Below are 13,397 nucleotides of genomic sequence, written 5' to 3'. Positions count from 1 at the left end.
TTAGAAGCCAATATAGTAAAATTACAAGATCCTGGTGAATTATTACTGACATTTTCAAAATCATAGGGCAACTAACATCATAGCCACCCCCTATCTGAATTGGAATAATGAAGCAAGAACAGTACAGTGAGCAGGGCTGATTTTCTGAGCTAAATTAATGACTATAACCCTAAAGTTATATTTGAGACATGAAATCCAATGGTACCCTTGTAGGTGAATGGGAAGTGTACCATTCAATTAATTGAAATGTAGTGTGTTAATAGGCATTTTATATGACCATGGCTTCAAATAATGATTGTATAAGATATTATGTTAAGCTATTGAATCTCAAGGACAAATAAAGACTCTTTGACAAATAGATCAATAAATTTATTTTAGAAATTGTTCAATTTAGGTTGATGTCTATCTTCAGTATACTAACAAGATAAATTCATAGACTATGGATCATAGTTTTCAGGTACTGAGGGGAAAGAAAATGTGACCCAATAATATTATCACAATCATATTATCCAGTACCAACATGAATCTGCAAGAAATACATAGAGATTTGAGTTCTACAATTAGAAAAGAAAAGCAAAACACAAATTCCCTTGAATTTGAATTCTAGAAGATGCAAGATGAATCAAAGTCATTGAATGCAGAGGATTTTTTTAAGAGTTGTCATTACAACTGGTGAACATTGAAGCCATTTATATGTATAAACAATACTGATCAAAATTATTTAGTGATTTCTGTCATTGCTAAATACAGAGAAGTTTTTTTTTAAAAAAAAAAAAACTTTCTTTAATCTCTCAAAGACTTATAATAGAGATATTATTATTGACTTCATTTTATGTAAGAGAAAATGGAAGAAGAGTCAGGTGACCAAAACAACTGGTTTAAATTACAAGGAAAAGAGGAGAAATTGATTTGAATAGTCAGAGGTATTCTAGGCTTCTCCCAGATTTTAATAAATGAATTGCATTGGTGTTCTCCCCCTTCTACCATGGCCAAAGTGGTTACAGATCATACAGCAGACATCTCAAACATCAGGCAGGGTTGGTGGAGAAGCTATTCACATTTTGATACGGCTTATTTTAATGTTATCTAATTTGATGCAACTGAACTATATGTTTTCCTTCACGTTTATAGAAATTTTCACTTGCCTTTACATTGCTGTATATAAACATACCACAGTATTCTAGATTTTCAGAGCTTAAGTCAACAATTATGAATGCATGTAATGTATAAGTATTATATATAAAATAACATATGCAGAATATATACTTATACAATGCATGTCAGCCAACAAAACCATAGCTATAAGCATCACTTTCCTTCCTGGACACATAAACTATTGGGCAAAAATAGCCTTAGGATTCATAGTTTGACTATTTTATGAAGATGACCTGAAAGGTGTTTCTTGAAGACATATTTAGGATTTCAATCTTTCTGTAATATTTTATGAATAACTTCCTTATAATTTTTATGGTCTAATGTTGGACATTGTAATCCCAAAACTTGCTATTTGGAATTACATTTTATGTTGTCTTGAGGATAGTCTGAAAAGGAAGAACACTTTTATTTTACATCCTAATATTCTGGACCATTTTACAGTTTAAGCTCTTCTTTCTGCCATTGATCTTCTTGACATTTTATCTTGGGTGATGAAAAGATGCCAGATGGCACTTTGAATATTCTACCTGAAAACCTTCTTAGTAATGTCATTGAGTTCAGTGACCACCTTTTTCGTTTTCTAGTTTTGCAGATGTCGGTGTTAGCAGGGACAATGTTCAGACATACCAGGGAAGCTTCTTGGTCTTCTAACAACCTTTGACCTCCTTCAAACCTCCAGTAATTGAATTTTCTGGCTCCTTTGTATCTTACTAACAATTTTCTCAGGAAAGATACCTGTAATCTTGCTGCCAATGTCACATATTTTAAGCAAACCGTATAATTGTCAAACCTAATCTAATCATGGTTGCTGCATAAAACATACCTTAAATTGTCATATAATGGCTGAAATAGTGAAGGATCGGGAACTGGGTAGGGCTACAGACTTGTCCCTTATCTAGCTGCATGGCTGGTGTTTCTGTGTAGTCTTTCAAGAGTGGTGTAGGTGACTGCCTAGGTAATCTCTCCTAGCATTTGGGGTAGGTGATTGAACTGCTCCTGTAGAGTCTTTAATGTTTATAGGTACACAGGTGTCTTCATTTCTCTTTATAGTCTTCGTGTGTAGGAGGTTGGGTGGGTGGACACACGTTGGTTCTGTTTCTGTGAGGTCTTTCCCAGATGGGCATCAGTTCTGGTCCTGCCTTCATTTGTTCTACTCCAGGAGAGTGCAGATCACATCTCGACCTTATGGAACACTGAACAGTCCACTATGTTGTTTGATGAATAAAATGCATTTTAATATTCTATCTTGCTTTCTATTACCTTACTGTTTAGTAGTTTAAGAATTTTCTTCTACTTTTTAACCTAGTCTATTTACAGAGTAGACTTTGATCTAGTATGAGTCTAAGGCAAAGGACTGTCTTTACGACTCACAAAATACAATTGGCATATTAAAACTACAGCAATCTCTTCAGATTCTCTTTACCTGCCTTTTGCAAGAGTATTTTATACATACTCTTGCAACAACTATAACTATTAAACAATATCAGGATGCATCTATCCAGTGTTTATAACTCTTCTGTATTTCTATATTGTCATTGTTAGAACAAGGACGGGCCAATTTAAACTACTATATTTCTTATTATTGAGATTAATATTGAATTACAACATAATTACCTTTTTATGCTCCATCAAAACCCTCCTATATACCCCTCCCAACTCTTTTTCATGTTCATGGTCTCCTTTTTCACTCATTACTACTACATGTGCATACATATATATTTCTAAATATAACCTGTTCAATCTATATAATATCACTTGTGTATGTTTTCACAGCTGAACGTCCCTGCATTTTAAGTGACAGATGAGCCTGGGAGAGATCTAAATACATATCCCTGCAGCCCTTCCTGGCCCTAGTGTTAACACTAATAAATGCTATCTTTCATATTTATCTCTCAGACTCTCTTAGCCTCTCTCAGACTGATCTGCAGACATATTTCAGGAGACATTTTTGACATATTCTTGGTTAATGATTTATGTGGGAGGGTTCATCTCGCTATTGGTAAAGTTACTCCGTGATCCTGGTTTTTGTTTAAAAAAAAAGGAAAGAAAGTGAGCAAGCCAGTAAGTAGCATTCCTTCATATTCTTTTCTTCAGTTCCTGCTTTCAGGTTCCTACCATGAGCTCTTGCTCTGGTTTCCTTCAATGATGGACAGTGACATGGAAGTGTAACCAAATAAACCCTTTCCTCCCCTAAGGCTGCTTTTGGTAATGGAGCTTATCACAGCACTAGGAAGCAAGCTAAAACACCATGTGTCTCATTCATTTGTTTAGTGATCTTGCTGCCTATGTATTGCATGTTAGTACTCTGAACTCAGAAATCCCATCTATAAATATGTTTGCATTAATTAAGCATCATTTTTACTCTGTGCATGACAATCTGAAGGCACTGTGTTTACTAGAAGCACTATGATGCATCCCATTATTGTTAACAGAAGGGTAGTATAATATAATGATACAAATGTGTAACAGGAAAAATATACTAACATGCTCAGGGACTAAGACAGATATTATCTTTACATATAACCAGTTACCAATCTGAAGGGAACACAGAATGGAGTTTAATTCCCAAAGGCTAACCCGAACCAAGATCTTAAAGGTGGAGATTAAGAACACTCTATTTACCTTACCATTTTATAATCTGGTTTACATAAATTATTACATATTTGCAAAGTGCGTTTTATACTCTAGTCATAAATCTCAGCCAAGTAGGGTTCATAAAACAAGTATGAGTAGGTCCCAATTGTCACCACACTGCATTCACAGCAACCTTAATGCAGAGCAGATTGTTATAAAAATTTATATTTCCTCACAGGAGCAATGATATAATTTGATGTTATACGGTATACCAACCTTCCAATAAATCATAGACATGACTGAAACTATGTCATAAAGTAAGACATACAGCTATAAATTTGCACAATAATTCTAAATGACAAAATTACATTCCATGCTTTATGCAATGGGCATATATATAGCATTCACTCTGATCATTCATGGGCCCCAGTGAATCATAAATAAAAGTAGAGAATATGAAAATAGATTTCCATTGGATTGTTAGTTTGGCCTATCTGTAAAGTTTGCTTAAATTGCTCTTCTATTGTTTCATACACTACCTTTTTTTATCACACCTTCTATTCTGTCATTTTGCCTCCTACACACATTAAACTTATTGAACTCACTGTGTGTTTTAGTTCTCATATCTATCTTTCTTAGGGAGGCATTGAATGATGAAATAGAGATGTGCCTTATATCAAAATGTGACAGACATGAGATGGCTATTTGGAAATCCATTTCCCAAACAGAAGAAGAGAAATCTATGGTGTAATGATACATATTTGAATAATTAATTTTTTTCTTTCACTTTTGGAACTTAATAGCATGGAGAGGATGAATTTCTTTTCAAGTGGCTTAAAAAATAGATAGACAAGTCCTCGTTATCTGTTTTGTTTTTCCCTCTGGTAAACTGACACAAGTGTCTAATACTAAGCACTAGGCCAGGAAGTGGCAAACAAAGAAACTGTTTTCTATATGAGAAATGGGTGGAACCCTAATCAGGTGATGGTAGGTCTCCCAAGTGATGACATACTAAAGGCTGCAAAATAAAAACAGAATGTGCAGATAGAAGATCCAAGGAACATGTGAAATTTCAGGACAGAACTGAGTCATCACAATGCTGGCCACATGAATGTCAGATACTGAGACTAAGAACTGAAGAGTCCAAGTTCACACTTTGCACATCATGGATACTTCTGCAGACACATTCTATCCTAGTCTCAGCTATCACAGATCTCTTTTTTTCATGATGGACTTTTCTGAACAACAATGAGCTGCATTGTGCTCTGAAGGTGTTCAGAAATAAGACACTTGTAGACAGAGTTAAATGGCAGAAAATCAATTTGCTTTCATTTAAAAAAAAAATGGAGCTATTCCACTGCCCAAGATATCATGAGGTCATTATTTTGTAAAGGTTCAGGTTTCTTGACTTGGATTTAGAATGTAAAGTATTTTTTTTCAAAAACTAGAAAAAATTTGAAGCTATTATAAATGGGAGTGTATTTGTCCATGATCTCTTTCTATGGATGTATGTTGATGGTGTAAAGAAAAGCTATTATTTGTGCACGTTGATTCTGAAGCCTGTGACGTTGCTGAATTTGTTTATTATTCCTACATGTTTCTTGGTAGAATTTTGGAATCTCTTATTATAATCTCATGTCATCTGTAAATAGGAATATTTGACTTCTTCTTTCTCTATTTGTTTGACTTTGATTTTCTCCCTTTGCCTCTTTGTTTTAGCTAGTGCCTGAAGAAAAAAATTGAAAAGGAGTAGAGTTCGTGGACATCACTGTCTCTTTTCTGCCTTTTGTGAGGTTGCTTTAAATTTTTTCCACTTACAATAATGATGATGGCTTTGGGTTTCAAATACATGCATTTTCTTATGTTGAACTATGTTGTCTCTACTTCTTCCTTCTCTAGGACTTTTATCATGAAGGCATGTTGGACTTTTGTTTTTGTCAAAGGTTTTCTTTTTATATGTCCGTTGAGATGATCATGTGATTTTTGTCTTTAAGTCCATTTATGTGGTTTTTTTACATTTGTTGCCGTACATGTGTTAAACCATCCATGTACCTCAGGAATAAAGCCTCCTTGGTCATGAGACCTCATAAAAGTTAAAAACAAAAACAAAAACCCTCTGTAATGCAGAGGACCCATCATTTGAATGAAGAGGCAGCCTCAATAATGAGTAAAAAATAGATTGTTATTAAAAATGTACAGAGAACTAAAAAATGCCATAAGCATTATAAAAACAAATGACTCACTAATGGGCAGGAAATTAAACAAAGAGTTCTCAGTAGATGAAATACAAACAGAGAAATATCGAAATGTTTAAATTAATGTTCAATATCCTTAGACACCAACAATATGTAACTTAAAACTAATATGAGGTTTTATTTTACCATAGGCAGAAAGGCTAAAATTTAAAAAAAAAAATGATAACAAATGCTGGAGTACATGTGAAGAGAGAGGAACACTTATTCACTAGAACTGGTGTGTCCCTGTGGTAATCAGTTTGGAGGAGTCTCAAAAGAGCTAAAAATAGATATAGCACACAATCCAGGTATACCACTCTCAGACATATGCCTAAAAGACTCTATATTCTGCTATAGAAGTATCCACCTATCTATGTTGATTGCTGTTATATTCACAATATCAAGGAAGTGGGAACAGTTTTAATGTCTATCAACTGATAAAATTTGATATGTTTAAACAATGAAATATTATTCATCTATCAAGAGAAGGAAAAAATTATGGGACTCGCAAGAATGTGAGAGTAATTGAAAAATAATCATTCTGAATGAGATAATCCAGACATAAAAAGATAAAAATGGCATGCTTTCTCTCATGTTTGGGTGACAGCTTTGAAAATTTGGAATGTGTGTTTCATCTAGAATACCATAGAATTTAGGACATTAGTCAGGGACCATAGGGAGCTGGTGTAAGGTGGAGATTGAACATAGTGTTATAAAGGGTTAAATAGGAATAAAGAATTGAAGATCTAAATTGAGATAGAGAATAAGAAGGTAGGGCAGAGGAAGAAATGTGGAGAGGAATAACCAATACTAAATCCTTTTGACAAAATTATATGGAAACTTAGTACTGTGTAATTGTGATGTGTGTGTGTGTGTGTGTGTGTGTGTGTGTGTGTGTGTGCGCGCGCGCGCGTGCGCGTGCGTATATGGGGGGGGGGATCCAAATGGTAAGGACTTCCTCCCAGACTAGACATGGGATTAGGCACAAACCACACCCAAACACCTGTTTTACCAGATATCGCTTATTAAGTGGGAAAGTCAGTTTATTACGTCACATAGTGGCCGCTTTCTGACTCAGGCAGAAAAACAGCAGCAAATAACCTTGCAGGTGTAATTTTTAAGAGGAGAAGAAGGGGAAGTCTGTATTAGAATGGGCTAGGATGGGGTGATAAAGGAGACAGGGGATGAGGGAGAAGGCAAAAGGGACAAGGGAAAGGGGGAAGGGGTATTTGTCCTAGAAGACAAAGGACTGCTTCTGGATAGAGAGGAGACAGAGGTGGGACATAGGAGAATGGTAGTTTATAAAGATAAAGGGGCCTTCTGGATAAGTGAGACAATTGAATAGCTTGATCTGTTTGGGAGGCTCCCAGGCTGTGGGACCAGGACCTGTCCTTGGTGCATGAGCTGGCTGTTTGGAACCTTGGGCTTACACAGGGACACATGCTGAGCCTGGAAGGAGGGGACTGGACCTGTCTGTACTGAATCCACCAGGTTTAAATGAATCCCCAGGGGAGTCTTGGCCCTGGAGGAGATAGGAATGGAGGGGAGGGGATGGAGGGAAGGTGGGGGCGGGGGCGAGGGGCGGGGGCGGGAGGGAGGAGGACAGGGGAACCCATGGCTGATGTATAAAATTAAAACACATAATAATAAAAAATAAAATAAAAAAAATAAAAATAATAATAATAAAAAAAGATAAAGGGGGAAGCCTGTGTGTTTAATTTTAACTGGGCATGCTAAATAGGTGAACCTAAGGAGGCTTTTGATTGCTGGACTTTGGTAGTCAGCCTCAGGAGGAAGTGGCCAAATGAGGGAATGGACCTTGGTGGCTAGCTTTAGAATGTAATATAATGGTTTGTAGCAAGGCAGAGGGAATTGGGGAGAAGGGCAAGGCCTGGCAGAGCCACATGCTTAAGTGAGCTAGTGTCCCTTCATAGCGAGCGAGCGAGCGGAAAGAGAAAGAGGGAAAGGGAGAGGGAGGGGGAGGGGGAGGGGGGGAGAGAGAGAGAGAGAGAGAGAGAGAGAGAGAGAGAGAGAGAGAGAGAGAGAGAGAGAGAGAGAGAAAGTAACAGGACCTTAAAGCGCCAATTAGACACCACAGGCTAACAGTTAAAAACTGTTGTCAAGAGTGGTCTACTTCTTTTGGAATGCTTGCCAGTGGTCTCTCATAGATGCAAAACATTACAAGGTATTGCCATTGCTCTTGGTTATCCTCCAGAACATGATTGTAGGTTCCTATTGATAATGGCACTAGGCATTTGAGTCAAGTAACATGTAGATATCAGGCCAGTACTCACATAGAAACTTCATGCTTACATGCTAGCATTCACAGTGCTGGAAGATTCTATTCATGCTACTGAAAGAACAAAGTAGTAATCAGTCTTACCCCACTGTGAACTGTGTGAGCTGCATGCCTTCTGGTGCAAAGTGGCAGACACACATCATGGGTGATGTCTTCGATGTCATATCTTCTTCAATTTGGCTTGCAGTTTGTTTGTTTGTTTTTAATTTGACTATGTCCATCAGTGATATTGTTGTGTAATTTTCTTTATTTTCTGTTGAGTGTTTATCTGATTTTGATGTCAGGGTAATACTAGCTTCATAAAAAATTAATTGGGATACAATCCTTTGTTTTCCTTCATTCCTTCATTTTTGTTAGTTTTCCTGTAATGATCTGGTAGAATTCCTTACTGAATCTACCAGGGCTTGAGTGTTTTTAGCTGAGAAATATTTAATTACTGTTCCTACCTCATTGGATGTTACAGATCTACTGAAGTTTTTTATTTCATCTTTATTTGACTTTCTTAAACCATATATATAATATTATATAATGACATAATGTACACATTATATTACATTATGACATAATATACATGGTATGTTATATATTATATTCCACTTCTTTTAGATTTTCTAGTTTGATGGAATACAGATTTTTAGAGTATGTGTTTATGATTCTCTGAATTTCTTCAGGGTCTGCTGTATATTTCTCCTTTTAATCTCTAGTTTTATTGTTTTCATTTTGGTCATTCTTCTTGTTAATTTGACAAGATTTGTCAGTTGTGTTCATCTTTTCAAAGAACCAACTCTTCATTTCTTTGATTCTATGACTTATTTACTTCTAAATTTTTATTTCATTAATTTCAGCCCTGATTTTGATGCTTTATTCCAGTCTGCTGGCTTGTTTGTTTGTTATGAATATCATTTGCTCTTTTGTTTTGCTTCGATCTGAGAAGTTTCAAAGAAAGGAGGAAGGCTGAGATGAGGTGATAGTCCCTAGGAAGCAGCTTCAGGGCAATCCTAATGGAGGGGTCTATGCAGAAGATTCTGTGTCCAATATTTTTAATATTTATTGAGATAGTTTGACTAATAAAAATTGTTGTATTTTTACTCTCTGAAATCACATCCCCCCCACACACACACACAGACACAGACACAGACACAGACATACACACAGAGCACATATGCCCAAACTAAAAGGTAATTTTAAGGACTCTCATCTATTCCCCGACTCCCGCTTCTGTGTGTATTATAACCTTTGGCCCACAAGTTCTCACAAGAGTGGAGCTGTGTTGCTTTGGTTTCCAGCTTGATCTTATTCTTTGCCTTCTAATCTTGTACTTGTCAAAGTCACTCGGCCTTCCGCATCCCCCCTTCCTCTGTTCATGGACATTTGGCGCTGTCACACTTCTTTGAAATTCTGCCATCTTCTCTCACAATGTATTTTCACACCTCTTCAGGCTTCCAATGCTGTGTCCTCAACATTTTCTGAAGTCGCCACACAGTTGTTGTCCGGGCATTTACACTTTTTTTTGTTTGTCATAGTGCCATTGCTCTAAGGGGTCTTCCGTCTTCCACATAGGTTTGTATGGTTTCATCACAGAGAAAGGTCCTTAAATGTGTATCCTTGGGCCGCCTATTCTAGGGCCAGTTCTCTAATGCCTGCTGAATTTCTGAGCAGTTTGCTCCCCAGGTATTTTCTGCCTCACTAGCACTTGTTTCTTGTATCATGTCAGTGGAAATCCAGTTTTCTGAATATCACACAGGATGGCAAGCCCACTGTTAAATCTTTCACTGCGAATTAACTTTCCTTAAATCATGAGGTTTTATACCTGTTGTTGAATATCCCCTTTCTGCTGTTTAATAAACAAATTTATAATACTACAGCATACTTTTCAATTTACTGACTGAAAAAAAATCCTGAAATTTTAAAGCAGCCGAATATATGATAAAAGCTTTAAGTTATGTACATATATATTAAATATAGTTATGTATTTATATTATACATAAATATATAATTAAAATGTAATATAAAATATAAATATGTATTTATAAAATATGTTTAATAATGTGATATGTTTGATATATAATATATTTAATAGACTAATATATACCAAAAGACATGCTAGCATGAAAGAGGTAAATTTTAGGGTTCTTCAGTCCTAGACAGAAAACTATGGCAAATCAGGAATGATGAGATTAGAAGAAATTGTCTTTCTTAGAGAAGAGGTCTCAAATTGATTATTTATTTGCAAGTGGTGAGCACTGAAACCATATACATATACGTAATTTAAAATGGACTGAGCAGTCATATTTATATATTTATGAATGTGTGTATGTGTTTAACAAATATAAGAAAATAAAGGCATGAATTTGAAAGAGAGCAAGGTGGTACACATGAGGATTTGGGAGGAGGAAAGGGAAAGGAAAATTCATGTAATCATATTTTGATTAAAAACAATTTAAAAATGAAACTATGAAAAAAGGGTCACCACAAAGAAATGCATTGCATGTGTTTATTTTCTTTCTCCATGTGTTTGCATCTGTACATGACCATGCATGCCCTACAGCTCACCTGTAAGGCAAGAGGTCAACTTGAGGGACTTGGTTCTTTTCTTCTACCTGGTGATTCCTGGTTATTAAACTCATTTCATTGGGCTTTATAACAAGCACTTTTATCTGCTGAGCCATCTTTCAAGCCTCACAATTTTTTACTGATAGACGCTCATTTTACACAGTGCTAGGCTTCAGAAAGACCATTTATGTTTAGTGTATCATCTATTTAACTATCTCTCCATACCACCCCTTTCCCACCTTTGCATTTCCCATCCTTCTAGTCCCTTTATTTTACTCAGTCTCTCTTCCGTTTTCATGTCCTTTCTAAAACCTACAATAATCCAGTAATACAAATAGTCTGGAATCCTCTTTATGTGTGCTCAAATGCATGTATTCTTAGTATGTATTACTCCCAGATGTCGGACTGTTGATGTCATAAGTGCACATGTTGTATTGTTATTTGATAGTTATTGTAAATAATTACAACAGTGTGTTATACTTATCTAAAGAAATGACACCCCTGAAGATGTGGCCCCCATGAGAGTAACCAGTAGCTTTGGACTGTAACATTTTAGATTATACTAGTCTTTGTCTCGTTTTCTTATTTAATAATATCAGCATGATATTCAGCTCATGGATATTTTATAATTACATGTTAAATATTGCATCATATTGTTTAGCACAAAGTCATTACTTCATTGATCTCAGTTATTAATTTTTGTTATTTTCAAGATGTAACTAAAGTCCAACTTTGCCAAAATACTTCTTTTATTTTACTTACATCTCACCACTTAGCTCAGTAAGTAAACATTTGTACCAAGTGTGAAAGAATAAATATTTTAGACTTTGGAGGCCACGCCCTTTCTGTGGTGGATATTCAATCACACTGTGCAATCAGGGGCTGTGAACTAGTCACCATGCAAAGGGATGAGCAGAACCTTTCCTGCAAAACTTAATTTACACAGGACAAAAGCATAGGGTGTGACATGAGTCTTACATCCTAATGACTGACTTGTCCTTCAGCCCATATTTTCTAAAGAAGTTATAGTGGTCCACTTTCCTTATTTCAGGCCTTCAGTGGAGAGAACTGCATGTAGTTTTTATCTAAGTCTCCTGTTTCCTTTTTCTTTTTGTCCTCATTTCAGCTGAGTTTAGGAAACATGAAAACTGGTCCATGTGAAGGTCATGGTTCCTCTCCTGTGTTTCACGAACAATGTGCTTCTCACCCTGCCTTACTTTATCTCCAAACTTGTTTTCCTTTTGGTTAGAAAATACATGTAATCTTTCTTTTCTGTTGCCTCCCATTATCTTGATGCTTTTTAAAAATTCATTCCTATCTGTTTTCATGAACAAATTTTAAAAATCTATTTTTACATGAGAGACCTCAAACATATTTCCCAAAGTCATCTTGTCAGTGGTAATTGAGTCAAGGGCACCTACTTTACAAACTTATAATTTCCTTAAGGCATTATTCCTTGTTATGGGGTAAGGAGACTTCATGCTATGCATTGTGAAGCTTTCCACAATTCCTGCATTCTGATGTTCTGTCTCCTCAAGGATTATTGCTCACACAAAATTATTTCAAAAATTATCAGAGCTGCTGATTTCAGAGCTCCAGGAAGTATTAACTCAGATGTGAGGCCTAAAGCTGTCTTCAAAGGAAGCCTGTGGAACAATATCACTGTTCTAACACACAGCACAGAACCGAGTTTAGCTTCATAATGAAAACAAGTATCACTGTCCTAACATTCACCAGCCCTGGGCAGGAATGTGCACCAAACCCCATCACCGAGAAAATAAAAGTGTTTTTGCAGTCTTTAATGGTGTCCTTTTCTCAAGGGGAGCCCCTGCTGTTTACTTATTTTCTCTTTCAGAACTGTTTTATTTCTTCTCTTCCGTGTTATTATTAGGCTAGCAGATCTAAGACATTGCCAAAGAAACCAAGGCAGGATTTCCAAGATACATGGAACAACTAGATGCCAAGCACTGTGGCATTAACTAAAACACTTCATGTTTGAAATATATGCAGCGAAAGATTTTAACACACCCTTTCTATTGTATTGTTGAATAAATTGACTTAAAGAGAGTACATAAAAGGGAAGAAATGAAATATTAGAACTTTATTTAATGGAGGTTAAAAAAAAAGAGAGAGAGCAAAAGAGATACATTTAAGTCAAAAGCAAAGTGGGATTCTTTGAAGGATTATTTTCCATTGTATTGGAACGAATTCAGAATCGTGAGGTACAATAAAGTTTTCAGAAATGACCACAATGCGATACTGGTATAACAGACACACACTGGAGGCACTGTACACAGCATAAGACAGACACTTTGATGTGGGTTCCTTCTTATCCTGCCTGCATCGTGCTGCTTCATATAGTTGATGATCTTCAGGTGGGTTGCTAATTCAAACCATGTCTTAGGCCATTTAGCTCAGTATCTCCTGCTTCTTTAATGAAGTATACTCCCAACCCCAGACACTTGTTTCCAAGCTTGGCACAAATTCACAGCATTAAAAACACTTGAATCAGATCAAATATGCAGCTGGGAGAATGGGTAAAATTCATCAGGAAAAAAAAAAAGTACAATATGAGTACCTGT

This window comes from Onychomys torridus, chromosome 17, assembly GCF_903995425.1.
Source record: "Onychomys torridus chromosome 17, mOncTor1.1, whole genome shotgun sequence".
Lineage (NCBI taxonomy): Eukaryota > Metazoa > Chordata > Mammalia > Rodentia > Cricetidae > Onychomys > Onychomys torridus.
The sequence above is the reverse complement of the archived record's forward strand: the minus strand, read 5'-3'. Positions refer to the sequence as shown.